The 16,231-nt window shown below is 42.5% G+C and overlaps 1 long non-coding RNA gene across 1 annotated transcript in view; it reads left to right on the forward strand.

Annotated features, from left to right (window-relative positions):
• LOC141425709 (uncharacterized) overlaps positions 1-16,231 on the forward strand; it is a 283,495-nt gene that overhangs the window by 101,247 nt on the left and 166,017 nt on the right. Inside the window, exon 5 of the long non-coding RNA XR_012450789.1 lies at positions 1,988-2,079. This is a non-coding gene — a long non-coding RNA (uncharacterized lncRNA). The remainder of the gene's footprint in view (positions 1-1,987; positions 2,080-16,231) is intronic.

Below are 16,231 nucleotides of genomic sequence, written 5' to 3' on the forward strand. Positions count from 1 at the left end.
AGAATAAATAAAGTTACATAAGTGTGGATGCTAAATGTCCAATATTCTCACAGCAGAAGGTGAGAGCTACAGGTGTTCAGAGGAGGGAGGGGAAGCATTAAGTTGAGCCTTGGGCCCACGCAGAGAGAGGGAGTGCGCACACCCTGGTTAGGAGTGTGAGGAACCCAGTTCCCATGCAAGCAAGTGTGGCAACAAGGAAAAGGACAACTTGGCTGGACTCAAAGATGTATATAGTGATGTGGAACTTTTAATGGCTACAATGATGGCCTTTCTGCAGGGCACAAGGGAGATGTATGACCTCATTTTGAAGGTGACCTAGAGGACGGAGACATCCCTTGGGGGACTGTAGGAACAGGAAGGGATGCTAAGGGCTGCGCTGGGGTGGGAGCCACAAGGATGGAGAAGGAGAGCAGAGGCAAAGGATGCTACAAAGGGAGGAAAGATTAACCAGATGTGCTGAGGAGGAGTTGACAGTAGCCCTGGATTCTTGGCCTGGAGATAGGAATAATCATGGGGAGAAATAAGAAAGAGGAGGGGAGAGGCATTTGAGCCAAAAGATGGTGATTTTGAACAAACATAAACTCTGAGGCTGGAGGGTCTGTGTCCAGTGAGGGCAGCCCAGTGGACTGCTGCTCACTCCCCTGTGAACATCCCGGCCCCACTCCTCATCTATACAGGCTCGAGGCATCAGATTCACCCCCTGGCTCCTGCCCTGCCCAGATGCCAGAGTTATCCTCCCAAGGTGTGCACTGGACCATGTCTCCACTGTGAGGAAAGCCCATACCTGGCTGCTCACAGTCTACCCTACAAAGTGTAGAGTTCTTACCATGGCTGATGGGGAGCCTGCAGCAACCTCATCTCAGGGTCCCTGCCTGCTCCTCTCTGCCTCCAACGTGGGCCTCCAGCAATGTCTAGCTGGAGGCCAACTGCTCTTCACTGTTTGGTTAAACTTCAGTCATATGCTTCCTCTCTTGTGTGCCTTAGCTGCCCCTGGCTCCTTATCTTCATTGCCACCTTGTTCTGTCCTCTTACTGACTTGATCTGACTCCCTTTCCAGACTGAGAACTCCCAGGGAATTATGTTCTTTCTCCTCACATTCCCTGAGGTGTGTCCTACCAAAGCAGGGCTCATCAAGCAACAAAGAGTGGGTGAAAGTAGGACTCAGGCACATGGCAGTGGACATGTGAAGCGAGTGTTGGACTTCTTAGGGTCAAAAGTAGATGGTGAGGAATACGTCTGGGGGACAGAACATTTAGAGAACAGGATGAAATGGAGCCACCGAAGGAAAAATGCACGTGAGTGTGTAGGGAGAGAGTTTATGAAGGGGCATAGTGTATGTCTCACTAAAGAAAAGGAAAGGCTGTCCAGTAGGAGTCAGTGTTCTGTGTCCTCAGTGCTTATGCTCAGTGGGAAGGGCTAATAGAGAACAGAAACCTAGAAGGCAAAAGGGAGCAACTGGAATGCCACAGGGTCGCTCTTTCCAGACTACTTAAAACAGTTTTCTTATGGCATGGTGGTTGCTGGGGTCTGGGGTTGAGGGAATGGAGACCTTGATCAGGGTACAACCTTTCAGCTTAAGGTGCGCTCATGGCTGGCATGTGGTGACAGACATGTTAATTACTTTGTTACAGTCACCATGTCGTACATCTTGACTATGTACAAACTTTGACAATGAAGTGCATTAAAACACCAAAACATCTTTTTAGAATCATAAAGACTAAAAGATCTGGATGGAAAGGTTCCCATTAGGAAAAAAGAGTTCTTATGTCAAATAACTTTGGGAAATGCTAGCTTGTTCCTGTAGAACTTTGATGTGCTGATGTGCACAATTTATCTGCCCACATAGTGTTTCAGAGAGGAGCACTTGTTAACTCCTCACAGGGCACTTGCTTCTAAAGCATTGTATGGGAAACAGTGTACTGAGAGTTCCAGGGAGGCAGACACCATGTTGGATGGGCTCACAGCCTTGCTTCCTTTCCTTCTCCAGGGCATAACTGCTGCCCACTTTCAAAATTTGACTCCGAGTGCCTGATCCAGTCCTGGATGCGTCAAAGGACATGTGTGCAGTCAGAGTCACAGGTGGGTGAAGACCTGAGGCTGATACAGGGGAAGCCCTGAGCTTCCCCAGTGCCCAGCTCTAGAAGCCAGACTGCAGGCATTGGCTGGACTTGGCATTGTAATGGACATGTGGTGACTGTCTACTGAGCCACGTGCCTTCTTTGCATGTGAGTCCATATCTCTGCACAACACATGGGCTCAGAGCCCATGTTGCACTGGTTGCCCCAGCTCTTTTGGCCAAGTGTAATCCCACATTAATGATGAGCCATCCTTTTCTCTGCCTTGAGAATTTGAATTAAGAGGTGTAGAGTGTGTGTCAGACAGTGCTGGGGATGGGGGCTATAAGGCAGCAGAGCTGAGGCCCAAGGCCACAGGACCATGGATAGTGGAGCCAGTGCCTTGGGTGTTTGGGTACTGGGAGTTTTGCCTATAGGGAAGTCAGTGGGAATGAGGGGGGAGAGGAGAGAGAATAAGAGAAGGAGGGAGGGCAAGAGGGTGGGATGAAGGGAAAGAGGGAAAGAAGAAGAGAGAGGGACAGAGATGAAGACAGATGAAGACGGGAGGAGTGTAGGGTGAGAGGGAGAGAGAGAGAGAGAAGAGGGAGCTTCTTCAAAATTCCCCATTTCTACAAGCTGACTTTCCATAGCCAGTTTTGTTCAAGTCCCTGATTCTCCATGCACCAAAGACAGAAATCATTTTCTGCCATGTTTGAAAAGAGATCTGCCAGGCTTTGGGTGGATGGTGGTTGCGCTCCTACAGAACTCACACAGCTGTAGGAAACACTATCAAGAATGGTAGTGGCTGTCATCAATGCTGGATACTATGCTAAACATTTTCCCGAGGTTTTCTCATTTTGATCTCAGTGGGGATATGGTGAGAATTCCCATTTTATAATTAGGGAGTCTGAGGCTTAGAAACAGGCCAGTACCACAGAGCTGGTGGTGCCAAGCTCAAGGTCAGGAGGTGTTTTCTGAAGCTGCTGTGAGTAAGGAAAAGAACCTAGAATTCTCTGGGAGGTACTGGGGAGGTTGGGTGCAGTGGGGGCAGGACAGTGGGAGGAGGAAGGTGGCTCTGCTCTGTCTTTTCTTGACAGCCTTACAGAAATGTGTATGTTGTGGTCTGACTATCTTGGTACCTAGAGGGAGGAAGGTGCTGCTCTTATAGTTGAGGTGGGTGATGGAGACTCCTTTGAGGATACACAAAGACTAGAGACTGAGGTTTTCCTGGGACATAATTATCTCAGGAAGTCAGAGAAATATTGAGGAATCTCAGGAACAATTTTACTACCCTAGCCATGGGGTTATTGACATCATATGTGACAATACTTTGGTGGCAGGGAGGTTCTCTGCTTGCTTCACCTTGACAATTTTAATCACTCCCTATTTGTGTCAGTAGTAATATTATTTTCTTTATTAATAACAGTCTCCAAGACAGCTTATGAAAACTCTTAAGTCTGAGGACTTACCTTGAAGTGTAGCCTGAGTGGCTGGGGCCTCTACAAAAGCTAACTTTGGGGTTTAGTGCTCCATAGGACACGGAGCTGTTCCTTGTTTGGGTCCTGAAACCCTCTTCCAAACTGGGTGGGACCTTGATGATATCATGTCCTAGAACTTGATGCCATGTCTCCCTTCCAGGTCTGTGCCCCTTGGACATCAAGGCTAGCTTCAGCTACATCTGGGTGCCATTGGATGCTGGTGGCCCCCTAGGTCCTCTCCTCAGTTCCTATGTAGTTTCTGTACCTCCTTCTTGTTCTTCCCCTCTGGCCACTGAGATTCTGAATACCTTACAATAGAGACTGGATGGAACAAATATGAGCTTTTGAGATGGGCTTGGGCGGATGAATGTAGCCATACTGGGGCAGATGTTGACAGATCTTGCTGGCCTGGTGGAATGGTCCAGGTGTAGTCTCTCCACTGAAATGAAGGAAGGAGCCCCAGGGGGTGGGGTTGGGTGCTTTCTGATGAACTTTGAAAGATAACCAGCCTATGAATGTGAGAGGTAGAGAACACACATCTACAGAGAGGTATAGGCTGCAGTGGGGTGCCAGGAAGGCTGAACCCCAAGGCCGTGAAGTTGATGAAAGAGGCAGAGTTGAGTAAAAAGGGATTTTCCACACTTTGGAGCACAGACAGAAGCGTGAGGATGGGCCAGGCCCCTGCTTGGGTGCGGGGGGTGGCTGGGAGGGGTGGCACAATGCTCAGAGGATAAGGAGAGCCAGCTGTTCAGCAATGCTTCTCCACATGTGCATTCCCTATCAGAGAGAACTATCTTCATGCCCAAATGGGGGGGATCAACGTGATTAAGAAGTGACCAAAACTCAGGCTGCTGGGTGGTGTGAAAGTCCCAAGTGGCTCTGAGTGAGTTTGTGACATGAATACCAACTCTGATTGCATCCCACGTGCTGAAAAGATTCCTGGCTCCCAGAGACGCCCCAGTGTGCTTGGAGCAAAGGTAAATGAAGATGGTTCAGAGCTAGCTGCAGATGTCTCACTGTTGCAGAGATGCCAGGCAGGAGAGGGCCCCATGGCCCTCTCCAGCCATCCAAAGCTTTTTGCTTGACGGCACTGACTTACCTGGAATTCTCCATTTGAGAGGGGTGGAGTGCCCTTTGTTTTTGAATCTTCTGTATGTTGCATCTCTGCCTAGAGTCCTTTGCTCACCCCATCCCTAGCTGCACATTACTTCTAGTCACATTAACCTGTTAATTAAAACATTTAAGACCCAGTGCTCAGACAAGACCAAATTTTAGATACTACTTTCTAGGCATAGAAGAAAAACACCTTGTATATAATTACTACCTTTTATTTTATATTTAATATCAACGTTTTTGGCCATAAGAATACTTAATGTGTCTCATTTAGAATTTAAAATATGCTTTTAAATTTTCTGGTAGAACTGTGGTTTAAACTAAGGGCCTAATGCTTGCTAGGCAAGTATTCTGCCACTTGAGCCATGACTCCAGCCCTAAAATACTCTTTTTTTCCCTTCCCTCCTTAGTCTCTTCTAACAGTACCACTTTTAGAAACATGTTCTGTGTGTATTTATATGTATATATCATAATGCTTATGTTTGTTTTGGATGTATCTTCTACATATAAGAGAAAACATGCAACCTTTGTCTTTCTGAACCTGGCTAACTTCACTTAAGATGATGTTCTCCAGTTCCATCCATTTCCCTGCAAATGACAAAATTTCATTCTTCTTTATGGTTGAATAAAATTCCATTATATACATATGTATATCACATTTTCTTAATCTGTTCATCAGTTGTAGGGCATCTGGGCTGTTTCCACAGCTTGGCTACTGTGAATGATGCTGCAATAAATATGGGTGTGCAGGTGTCTTTATTGTGTCCTGACTTACATTCCTTTGGATATCTGCATAGGAGTGGTATTGCAGGATCATATGGCAGTTCTAATTTTAGCTTTAGTTTTTTGAGGAGTCACCATACTGTTTTCCATAGTGGTTTCACTAATTTACATTCCCACCAACAGTGTAATGAGGGTCCCCCCACCCCAGATCCTCACCAAATTTTGTTGTTTGTGTTCTTGATGATAGCCATTCTAACAGCAGTGAGGTGGAATCTTAATGTGGTTTTGATTTGCATTTCCTTTATGGCCAGGGATGTTGAGCATTTCTTCATGTGTTTTTTGGCCATTTGGACTTCTTTTGTAAATACTCTGTTCAGTTCATTTGCCCATTTCTTTATTGGGCCAATGATTCTTTGGGAGTTTGGTTTTTTGAGCTCCCTCTATATTCTAGTGATTAATCCTTTGTCAGATGTATGGGTAGTAAAGATTTTCTCCCATTCTGTGAGTTGCCTCTTCAGTCTGGTGACTGTTTCCTTTGTTGTGCAGAAACTTTTTAGTTTGATGTAGTCCCATTTGTCAATTCTTTCTCTTAGTTGCTGAGCCATTAGAGATCTATTTAGGAAGTTATTGCCTATGCCTATATGTTCCAATGTATTTCCTACTCTTTTCTGCACTAGGTTCAAATTTTCAGGCCTTATATTAAGTCTTTAAACCACTTTGAATTGATATTTGCACAGGGTGAAAGACATGGATCTAGTTTCAATCTTCTATGTACAGATATCTAGTTTTCCCAGCAATATTTGTTGAAAAGGCAGTCTTTTCTCCATCAAATGCTTTGGGTGCCTTGTCAAAAATCAGTTAGAAGTAGCTGCTGGATTTATGTTTGTGTCTTCTATTTGGTTCCATTGGTCTTCTTGTCTGATTTTGTGCCAGTACCATGCTGTTTTTATTGCTATGGCTCTGTAGTACAGTTTGAAGTCAGGTATTGTGATATCTCCAGCATTGCTCTTTTTGCTAGTATTGCCTAGGCTGTTCGCAGTCTTTTGTGCTTCCATATGAACTTTAGGGTTGATTTTTCAGTCTCTGTGAGGAATGTCATTGGAATTTTGATTGAAATTGCATTGATCATATAGATTGCTTTTGGTAGTATAGCCATTTTCACAGTATTAATTCTGCCAATCAATAAGCATGGTATATCTTTCCATCTTCTGATGTTTTCTGAGATTTCTTTCTTCAGTCATTTATAGTTTTTGTTATAAAGGTCTTTTACTTCCTTCATTAAATTGATTTCTAGATATTTTATTTTTTGAAGCTACTGTAAATGGAATGGTTTCTCTAAATTCTTTCTTAGTTTGTTGAATAGCTACTGGTATATAGAATTGATTGTAAATTGATTTTATATCTTGGTACTTTGCTAATGTGTTTATGATGTCTAGGGGTTTTTTGGTGGAGTTTTTTGGGTCTTTTAGGTATAAGGTCATGCCATAGGAATAATCTGACTTCTTCCTTTTCTATTTGCATTCCTTTTATTTCTTCTTCCTAGGTATTTCAAAACTATGTTGAATAAGAGTAGAAAGAGTGGACACCCTTGTCTCATTCCTGACTTTTGAGAAAATGGTTTCAGTTTTTCCCCATTTGCTATGACGTTGGCTATAGGCTTGTCGAATATAGCCTTTATTATTTTAAGGTAATTTCCTTCTATTTCAAGCTTCATCAGAGCTTTTATCTTGAAGGGATGTTGTATTTGACAAAAATTTTTTCTGCATCTATTGAGATAATCATGTGGTTTTTTTCTTTGCTTTTGTTTATATACTGTATTACATTTATTAATTTGCATATGTTGAACTATACCTGTATCTCTGGAATGAGTCTGACTTGGTCATGGTGTATGATCTCTTTGATATGTTGTTGAATTCAGTTTGCCAGTATTTTATTGAGAAGCTTTACCTCTATGTTCATTAAAGAGATTGGCCTGTAATTCTCTCTCTCTCTCTCTCTCTCTCTGTATCCTTGTTTTGGGATGTGTATTATACTGGCTTCATAGAATGAGTGTGGAGTGTTCCTTACCTTTCTATTTCATGGAAAAGTATAGGGAATGTTGGTATTAGTTCATCTTTAAAGGTCTGGTAGAGTTCAGTAGTGAACCTGTCAGGTCCTAGGCTTTTCTTTTTTGGGAGACAATGGCTGCTTCATTTTCATTGCTTGTTAATAGATCTATTTAGGTGATTTATAGTCTCTTGGTTCAATTTTGGTTGCTCACATGTGGCTAGAAATGTATCCAATTTTTCTAGATTTCCCAATTTATTTGAATATAGGTCTTTGAAGTGTTCCCTAATGATTTTCTGCATTTCATTGGTGTTTGTTGTTATCCCCTTTTCTATTTCTAATTTCATTAATTTGGGTCTTCCCCCCCAATTTTATTCAGGTTCACTAAGGGTGTCAATCTTACATATCTTTTTAAAGAACCAACTTTTGTTTTGTTGATTCATTGCATTTTTTGGGGTCTCTATTTCTTGATTTCAGCCCTTGTTTTTATTTCTCTCCTGCTGGTTTTGGGTTTAGCTCATTCTTGTTTTTCTAGGGGATTGAGATAGAGCAGTAGGTCATATATTTGCAGTCTCTCTGTAATTTTAATGTAGGCATTGATAGTTATAAACTTTCCCCTTAGCACTGCCTTTGCTGTGTTCCAGTGGTTCTGGTAGGTTGTGTTTTCATTTTCATTAGCTTCCATGAACTTTTTGATTTCCTTCCTTATTTCTTCAATGACTCACTGATCATGCAGTGATGTATTGTTCTGTTTCCAGGCTTTTGATATTTTCTGGTTCTTTTTTTTTTTTTTTTGTGGTGTGGGGTTTGAACCCAGGGCCTGGCACATGCTAGGCAAGTGCTCTGCCACTGAGCTATATACACAGCCCCGTTCTGCTGCTTCTTTTGTTGAGTTCTAGTCTCATTCCATTGTGGTCAGACAAGATGCAGGGGGGTTATTTCAATTTTCTTATATTTTTTAAGACTTGTTTTGTGTCCTAAAATATGCTTTATTTTGGAGAAAGTTCCATATAGTCCTAAAATATTCTTTAGAGTTTTGTAAAATTACAGATAGACGCTCATTTTGAGCAAGACCCTCTTATCCTCGAGGAATAATTTCCAAGACCTCCAAAAGATGCCTGAAACCTCAGCTATGCTGAGCCAGTATATACTGTGTGTTTCCCTATGCATAGATATGGCAAAGTTTAATTTATAAATTCTACACAATGATAGGTTAAAAATAGCAATAATAAAATAGAGCTATAATAATTATACTATAATAAAAGTTATCTAAATTTTGTGAATTGTTTATTTCTGGATTTTTCCATCCATGGTTTGAAAATGTGTAAAGTGAAGCTTCAGAAAGTGAAACTGGAGATAAGGGAGGACTACATCTCTCCAATGTCTTTCTCACCCACACCTTCAATTCCCTTTCCTAAAGAAAGAGCACTGTCCCACTCTGCAGAAAAGTCTGCCCTGAATCCAGGAAGACTTTAGATAAAAAGTCCAGCTTCCTAGAACCATCAAGGTTCTCAGCCTTGAGTCCTTCCATATCCCCAAGCAGTCCAGGGTCTCACCTCTCTGAATAGGGTGGGAGACAAATATGTCAATATAGAATCCTGATCTCCTGGTGTGGATGCCATGAATGCAGCCTAGATTTGCCCTCATGTTTGAGCATCTTTGCAGTGTGTTTCACAGTGTCAATGTGTAAACCAGGGTTTCTCCATCGCCACAGAATGGACCTTGGGGCTGAGTCAGTCTTCACTGTGGGGTTGTCCTGTTTTGTAGCAACGTGTGCCTCTACCCACCAGATGCCAGGAACAACTTCTCCTCAGTGGTGACAACTAAAGATGTCTATAGATATTACAGATTGGTCCTTCCTGAGTGGCCAAAGTTCCCTCTGATGAGAACAACTGCTATAACTAAAACAATTAAGGTGCTTTTTTTAGGGGGTCAAGGAAGTAGGGTGAGGCATAGACAAGACAATATAAATTGTAGCATTTCATATTCTGCATTTTTGGAAGCAGTTCATTTTTATTTATTCCCAAAATTGTATAAGAGGGGAAAAGTGCCTCAGTGTTCATGTGCTCAGCTAGATCCTAAAACAAATACAGTTGTGACTCTCTTGTGATCATTTGGCACATGGGAAGCAGAGGTGGCCTGTTCTAGTGCACCCGTGCAGTCTCCAGCCCTGGTAGACTGTGAGCAGCATCACTCATGTGCCTTTCGTGGTATCACTTCCATACCATTTTGAGGAGCCATCTGACCATGAGAGATCTTTTGAGTCAAAATGTGGATGATTTTGTTGACTTGTTCGAAACATCTAAGGAGAACCTCTCAAGTATGAGTTCTGGTGTAGGGTTAAGTGTAGTGGTTCATGTAACATGGGTGGGTTGGTTTGTGAACCCAGGTCTTAATGAAAGCATTAAGGAAGAGGTGGTTTCTATCAATCAATTAGGAGTTATTGGTAGAAGACAGAAATCAATCACCTTCACTTGCTGACCTGTTATGAAATGCACCTGGACTTTTACCTTTCTGGCAGTTTTTAACTCTTCTGGGTTCTATTCCAGACTGTTCCAAGGAACATTTGGACCTTGGATTGCTGTATTTCTAATATGTTTTCCACTTTAAATACCAGCGCTTCAAGTTTTCTTATTTGTCTTGTTACTCTGGAACCTTGGAACCTCAAGATTACAAGGAAAATGAAATCAGTAAGGAATAACAAGAGGTTTCTCCAACCATAACTTGTCCCTAATTCATGTACTGACAAGCTCAGGGAGGAGAGGGGTACCTGGCCCTTCTAGGATTTGGGAAGACCCATTGTCTGGGTGAGTTCCACTTGCCCTTGTTCTTTCATTTATAAAACAGAAGACACTCAGGGCAGGAGAAGTTGCCCTGTGAAGCTTTTAGTGCCCCAGGATGTGGCTAGCCTTTCAATGACGATTGTGTTGCAACATCTTCTATGTCTTGGGAACCAAATGGCAGTACTTAGAGAAGTTTCTCTTCTAAATCAACAGGAAGTAGATCCTTAAAGATCTCCTAGCTGGCCAGGTCTTAGATCCAATGGGATGGAAAAGAATGCTGTTGTCAGGAAATGTATGTCCAGGCCCTCCTAATCAATGAAGCTACATTCAGGTGATCACTTGCTTTGTGTTACTGAAAGCTGGGTGCTGTATTCCTTTTCTTTTGGGGTCCCTTTGTTCCTAGAGAGGCTCTCTCTGGCTTTGGTATTGAGTACATCCCTGGACATAGCTGGTGTGGGCACTACCAGCTCTATAGTGTTGCTGCCTCAGCTTACTGTAAGATAGTACAGTATTGCCCCACATTCTACCCTAACTGGGCGCAGTGAATGCTTCAGCTCTACTTCTGGGGTATTTCTTCCCTTCCATGGTGAAAACTACTCATTTCCCACAAGAGTGAGGTAGGGTACAGGGAATGCTGCCCATGGAAACTGTGGAAGTAAGTTTTCTCCCCCAGATGTGTGGTGTCAGAGTGGGAAAACCAAAGAACCTTGAGCAAGGCACAGTGATGATGATAGCTTCTTCAGCAGGAAAAGTTGCGATTGATTTAAATCTGCTTCTAGTGTTCTGTGACTTCCAGTTTACTACAGCAAGTGGATACATCTGTGACAGCAGATTAAACTGCTCAAACTCAGCATGGAGAGGTGGCCCTCCCAGTGTTTATGGAGATGTTTATTTGGGAAAAACATTCTTGAGTAACTGTTCCTCTTCAAGACATTGAGAACACCTTTGTCTGCAACAGATGCCAACAAACCATTTCCCCAGTCAGCCTGCTTCCTGTTTTTATGAATAAAGATTTATTGGAACAAAGTCATGCACACTCAGAGACAGATTGTGGGTACATTTGCTGGGCTGAATAGTTGGGACAGAGCTACCTGACCTGAAAAGTCAAAGATATTTACTCTCTGATCCTTTATGACAAATTTTGCTTGCTCCTGTAGTATTATTTATCCAATAAAAATTAATGAGGATCTGAGCATACCAGGGTCTCTACTAGGTGTCAGGGCATAGAAATAATCCAGACACTCAATGAAAAATTGACAGTCTGGTGGGTTTCAGATGAAAGAATCTAAGCTGCTTTACTAAAAACAGAAATTATACTAACAAGAAGGTATTGTTCATAAAAAGAATGGTCTGTTTTTCACTGGAGGTGTGCTTCAAGTGATAAGAGCATCTGCCTACCAGGCATGTGACCCTGAATTCAAGCCCCAGTTCTGCCAATAAATAAATAAATAAATAAATAAATAAATAAATAAATAAAACTTATCTGTCCTAACTTCCACCCTTGCAATGCCTTATTTCAGTTTCATGTTTCCTTGAATTGAAAAAGAATGGTCTACAGTGGAACAGAATAGAGGACCCAGATATGAAGCCACACAACTATAACCAACTTATCTTTGACAAAGGAGCTAAACATATACGATGGAGAAATAGCAACTTCTTCAACAAAAACTGCTGGGAAGACTGGTTAGCAGTCTGCAAAAAACTGAAACTAGATCCATGTGTATCACCCTATACCAAGATTAACTCAAAATGGATCAAGGATCTTAATATCAGACCACAAACTCTAAAGTTGATACAGGAAAGAGTAGGAAATACTCTGGAGTTAGTAGGTATAGGTAAGAACTTTCTCAATGAAACCCCAGCAGCACAGCAACTAAGAGATAGCATAGATAAATGGGACCTCATAAAACTAAAAAGCTTCTGTTCATCAAAAGAAATGGTCTCTAAACTGAAGAGAACACCCACAGAGTGGGAGAAAATATTTGCCAGCTACACATCAGACAAAGGACTGATAACCAGAATATATAGGGAACTTAAAAAACTAAATTCTCCCAAAACTAATGAACCAATAAAGAAATGGGCAAGTGAACTAAACAGAACTTTCTCAAGTGGCCAAAAAAACACATGAAAAAATGCTCACCATCTCTAGCAATAAAGGAAATGCAAATTAAAACCACACTAATATTCTACCTCACCCCTGTTAGAATAGCCATCATCAGCAACACCACGAACAACAGGTGTTGGCGAGGATGCGGGGAAAAAGGAACCCTCTTACACCTCTGGTGGGAATGTAAACTAGTACAACCACTCTGGAAAAAAATTTGGAGGCTACTTAAAAAGCTAAACATTGATCTACCATTTGATCCAGCAATACCACTCTTGGGGATATACCCAAAAGACTGTGACACAGGTTACTCCAGAGGCACCTGCACACCCATGTTTATTGTGGCACTATTCACAATAGCCAACTTATGGAAACAGCCAAGATGCCCCACCACTGACGAATGGATTAAGAAAATGTGGTATCTATACACAATGGAATTTTATGCAGCCATGAAGAAGAACGGAATGTTATCATTCGCTGGTAAACGGATGGAATTGGAGAACATCATTCCGAGTGAGGTCAGCCTGGCCCAAAAGACCAAAAATCGTATGTTCTCCCTCATATGTGGACATTAGATCAAGGGCAAACACAACAAGGGGATTGGACTTTGAGCACATGATAAAAGCGAGAACACACAAGGGAGGGGTGAGGATAGGTAAGACACCTAAAAAACTAGCTAGCATTTGTTGCCCTCAACGCAGAGAAACCAAAGCAGATACCTTAAAAGCAACTGAGGCCAATAGGAAAAGGGGACCAGGAACTAGAGAAAAGGTGAGATCAAAGAGAATTAACCTAGAAGGTAACACCCACGCACAGGAAATTAATGTGAGTCAATGCCCTGTATAGCTATCCTTATCTCAACCAGCAAAAACCCTTGTTTCTTCCTATTATTGCTTATACTCTCTCTACAACAAAATTAGAGATAAGGGCAAAACAGTTTCTGTTGGGCATTGAGGGGGTGGGGGGGAGAGGGAGGGGGCGGAGTGGGTGGTAAGGGAGGGGGTGGGGGCAGGGGGGAGAAATGACCCAAGCCTTGTATGCACATATGAATAAAAAAACAATAAATAAATAAATAAAATGGAGAGGAAGAAGGTAAAACAGGCCCTGTCTGGGGGTTGGTACCAGAGGGAGGGGGAGGGATATAAGGAAAGGGTGTAGGAGGATGAATATGGTGGAATTATTATGTACTCATGTATAAAAATGGAGAAATGAAACCTGTTGAAATTATTCTAAACATGTGGGGGGGGGCGTTAAAGGAGAACAATGAAAGGGTGGATACAACTATGATATATCGTAAGAACTTTTATAAATGGCACAATATACTCCCAGTACAACAATAATATGCTAATAAAATAAAAATAAAATAAAATAAAAAAAGAAAAAGAATGGCCTATTTAAAAAAATACAATAATAATGACTACTTTCACCTATGTGGGATATGGCTATGCATTCAGTGACATTTCCTGGGTGCCTTTTTTTTTCTGTACTAGATTGCAATTGTCCTTAGAGCAATGGTAATAGCTTTCATTGTAAAACAAAAAATTTTTAAAAACTGTGTCATGCTCCTGCTGAAAACATTCCATGTGCATCTGTCTTTTCACAGGTGAAAGGAGGCTGGTCTCCTTTCTGTGCAGTACCAAGGCTCCAGTGATCTGCTCCTGCCTCCCTGCCAGCTTTCTCTATCTCTGTCTCAGTCTCTCTTTCTCTCTCTCACTAGCCGTCACCTGTGACACTCTATGCTCAACTGCAGCCAGTTTTTGCAGTTTGCTGCCTTTTTGCTTTGATGCATGCGTCGTTTCTGTTTGCATGGCACATCCCACTGCCATTTTTCTGGGATGCCCACTGAATTTCTACTTTTCTTTTTTTAAACTTGGTCCTGTTCAAGCACTGCCTCCTCTGAGTCCCTTTTTTGGCAGAGATGTTTAGACTCTCTTTCATGAGAAAACAGTTTATATATTATCCCACTACTAAACTTATACTATAGTTTAAATGTCTGTGTCATTGATACTTCATGGGGAGGGGATAGGAGCAACAATTTTGTTCAGCAGAAAACATTTGGCCTATCAGTTATCACAACTTGAGATGGGGCAGTAGGCACCATGCTCTCATGGGTAAGATCAAGGATGCTGTAAAACATCTTACTATATACCAGATATCCCACAACACAAATGACCAGGGCCCAAATGCCACTAGCAATGAGCTTGAGAAACTCTGTCCACATTCCTATCAGCCTGAAAGCCTCATCAGCAAGGACTGATTCATCCTTGGCTGTTTAGGACCTGAGAATAAATTTACACACAGCAAGAACACAGACCTTCTCAGACAAATGACCACCTTCCGTTTACTTTGTCTCCTGCTTCAAATCTACAGCACAGAGGTAAATTCATAGCCCATGCCAATGAGTGCTTGTTGATAAACTGTCAAACTGAAGACACAAGTAATAGAAGAAATGCCTTTGCTTTTAATTTGGTCACCATCTTCCATTAGGGAGCCCATCGTTCTGGTCAAATTAACTTCCTTCAGGCTAGTCCCAGTTTCAGATGGAAGTCTCTCTCTGCTTGCTTTGTTGGCACAGAAAATACCCCCTTTTCAACCTCCCGGTTCCCACCAAGGAAAAGGAAGTGAGCCAGGGCAGAGGTGCTTGGAGTGCTGGGAGAAGAGAAACAGCTGCGGCAGTCACTCCTCCCTGCCCTCCAGGCCTGTGGGGAACAGAGTTTGGGCAAGCACCATAGGTCATGGACTCATCTGGAAAGTATGCCTCTTGAAACTTCAGTGGGAGGCCATGCAAAAATCCTGCCATTGTCACTTTGAGGGCTGTCTTCTCCATGAGAAAGATGGGGGACTTCAGGCTAGAAGTAGTCAGAAAACCATTAGCTAGCTGGGATCTTGGAGGGCTAGAGAGAAAGCTGTGTAAAGGTCACAGATCATTCAGGCATTGCTTCAGCTGGGGATTTCGCCTCCCACACACTCCTTTGAAGAGTGGTTCATTAACAGTGTGGTAGCTCTCTTGGCTGTCACAGATTTATTTCCTCTTGCCCAACATCAGAAAGGGTTGGGTTCCAGTGGTCATCCAATTAACCGGTAGATAAAGGTGCTAGACAGGGAAAGGGTGAACTTATTGATATCTATGTCCATTTGATAATTGTCTTTGTGGACTTTGATCCTCAGTGTCAGAACTGTGTTCAAATGAAATTCTAAGGATGGAAACACTCTGGGCAGTAAGTAGGGGTCCTCCACCAATGCAGGTCACCTACCCCCTATGTTGCAAGTCCACAGCACTCTACGAAATCAGTCTTAAGGAGGAGTGCTTTTTCCTGGATAAATTCTTGATGGCATTTCAGCTTTTAGCTTTTAGCACTGGCAACCAGTGTGCAAAGGGAGTCTATCAATAGCTAACTGGTGAGATGAGCCTTCCCAAAGGAGGCTACTTGTTCTGGATATCGCCAGGTTGATGACTTCAAGAAATGTGTATGATTATATTTGTATGTGTGACTTCTCCTTTCTTAAACACACAGGTCACAGAGTGACTAGATTGTTATTTAGAAGTTGGTGACTCTGGCTGGGTATGGTGTGCTACAGAGGGAGGGGTGGATTACACAATAATGACATTGTAAGTGGTGTAACCATCGGCACTCGGCCAGCCTGTGCCCAGGTGCGTGCTGTTTGCACAGATTTGTACACTCGTCCTGCTGTCCACAATCTACCAAATGTGACAATTTCACTGTCCCCCACAGAATCTGCAGGGTATCCTGTGTTGGCTTTCATATTATGTCTTAGAAACTTTTTGTGGCTTAAAGTTTGCATGCAGGAAATTTTAGCGGTAATGAGCAAGCTGGTTCAACCAGTGTTTAGGCCACTCGAAGATGTGGAACAAGTAATAGTTTCCCTAGTAGTCTTCTTCAAGTTGTTGATGAAGTAGGGCTGATACTG

The sequence above is a fragment of the Castor canadensis genome, chromosome 8, assembly GCF_047511655.1.
Source record: "Castor canadensis chromosome 8, mCasCan1.hap1v2, whole genome shotgun sequence".
NCBI classification, from domain to species: domain Eukaryota; kingdom Metazoa; phylum Chordata; class Mammalia; order Rodentia; family Castoridae; genus Castor; species Castor canadensis.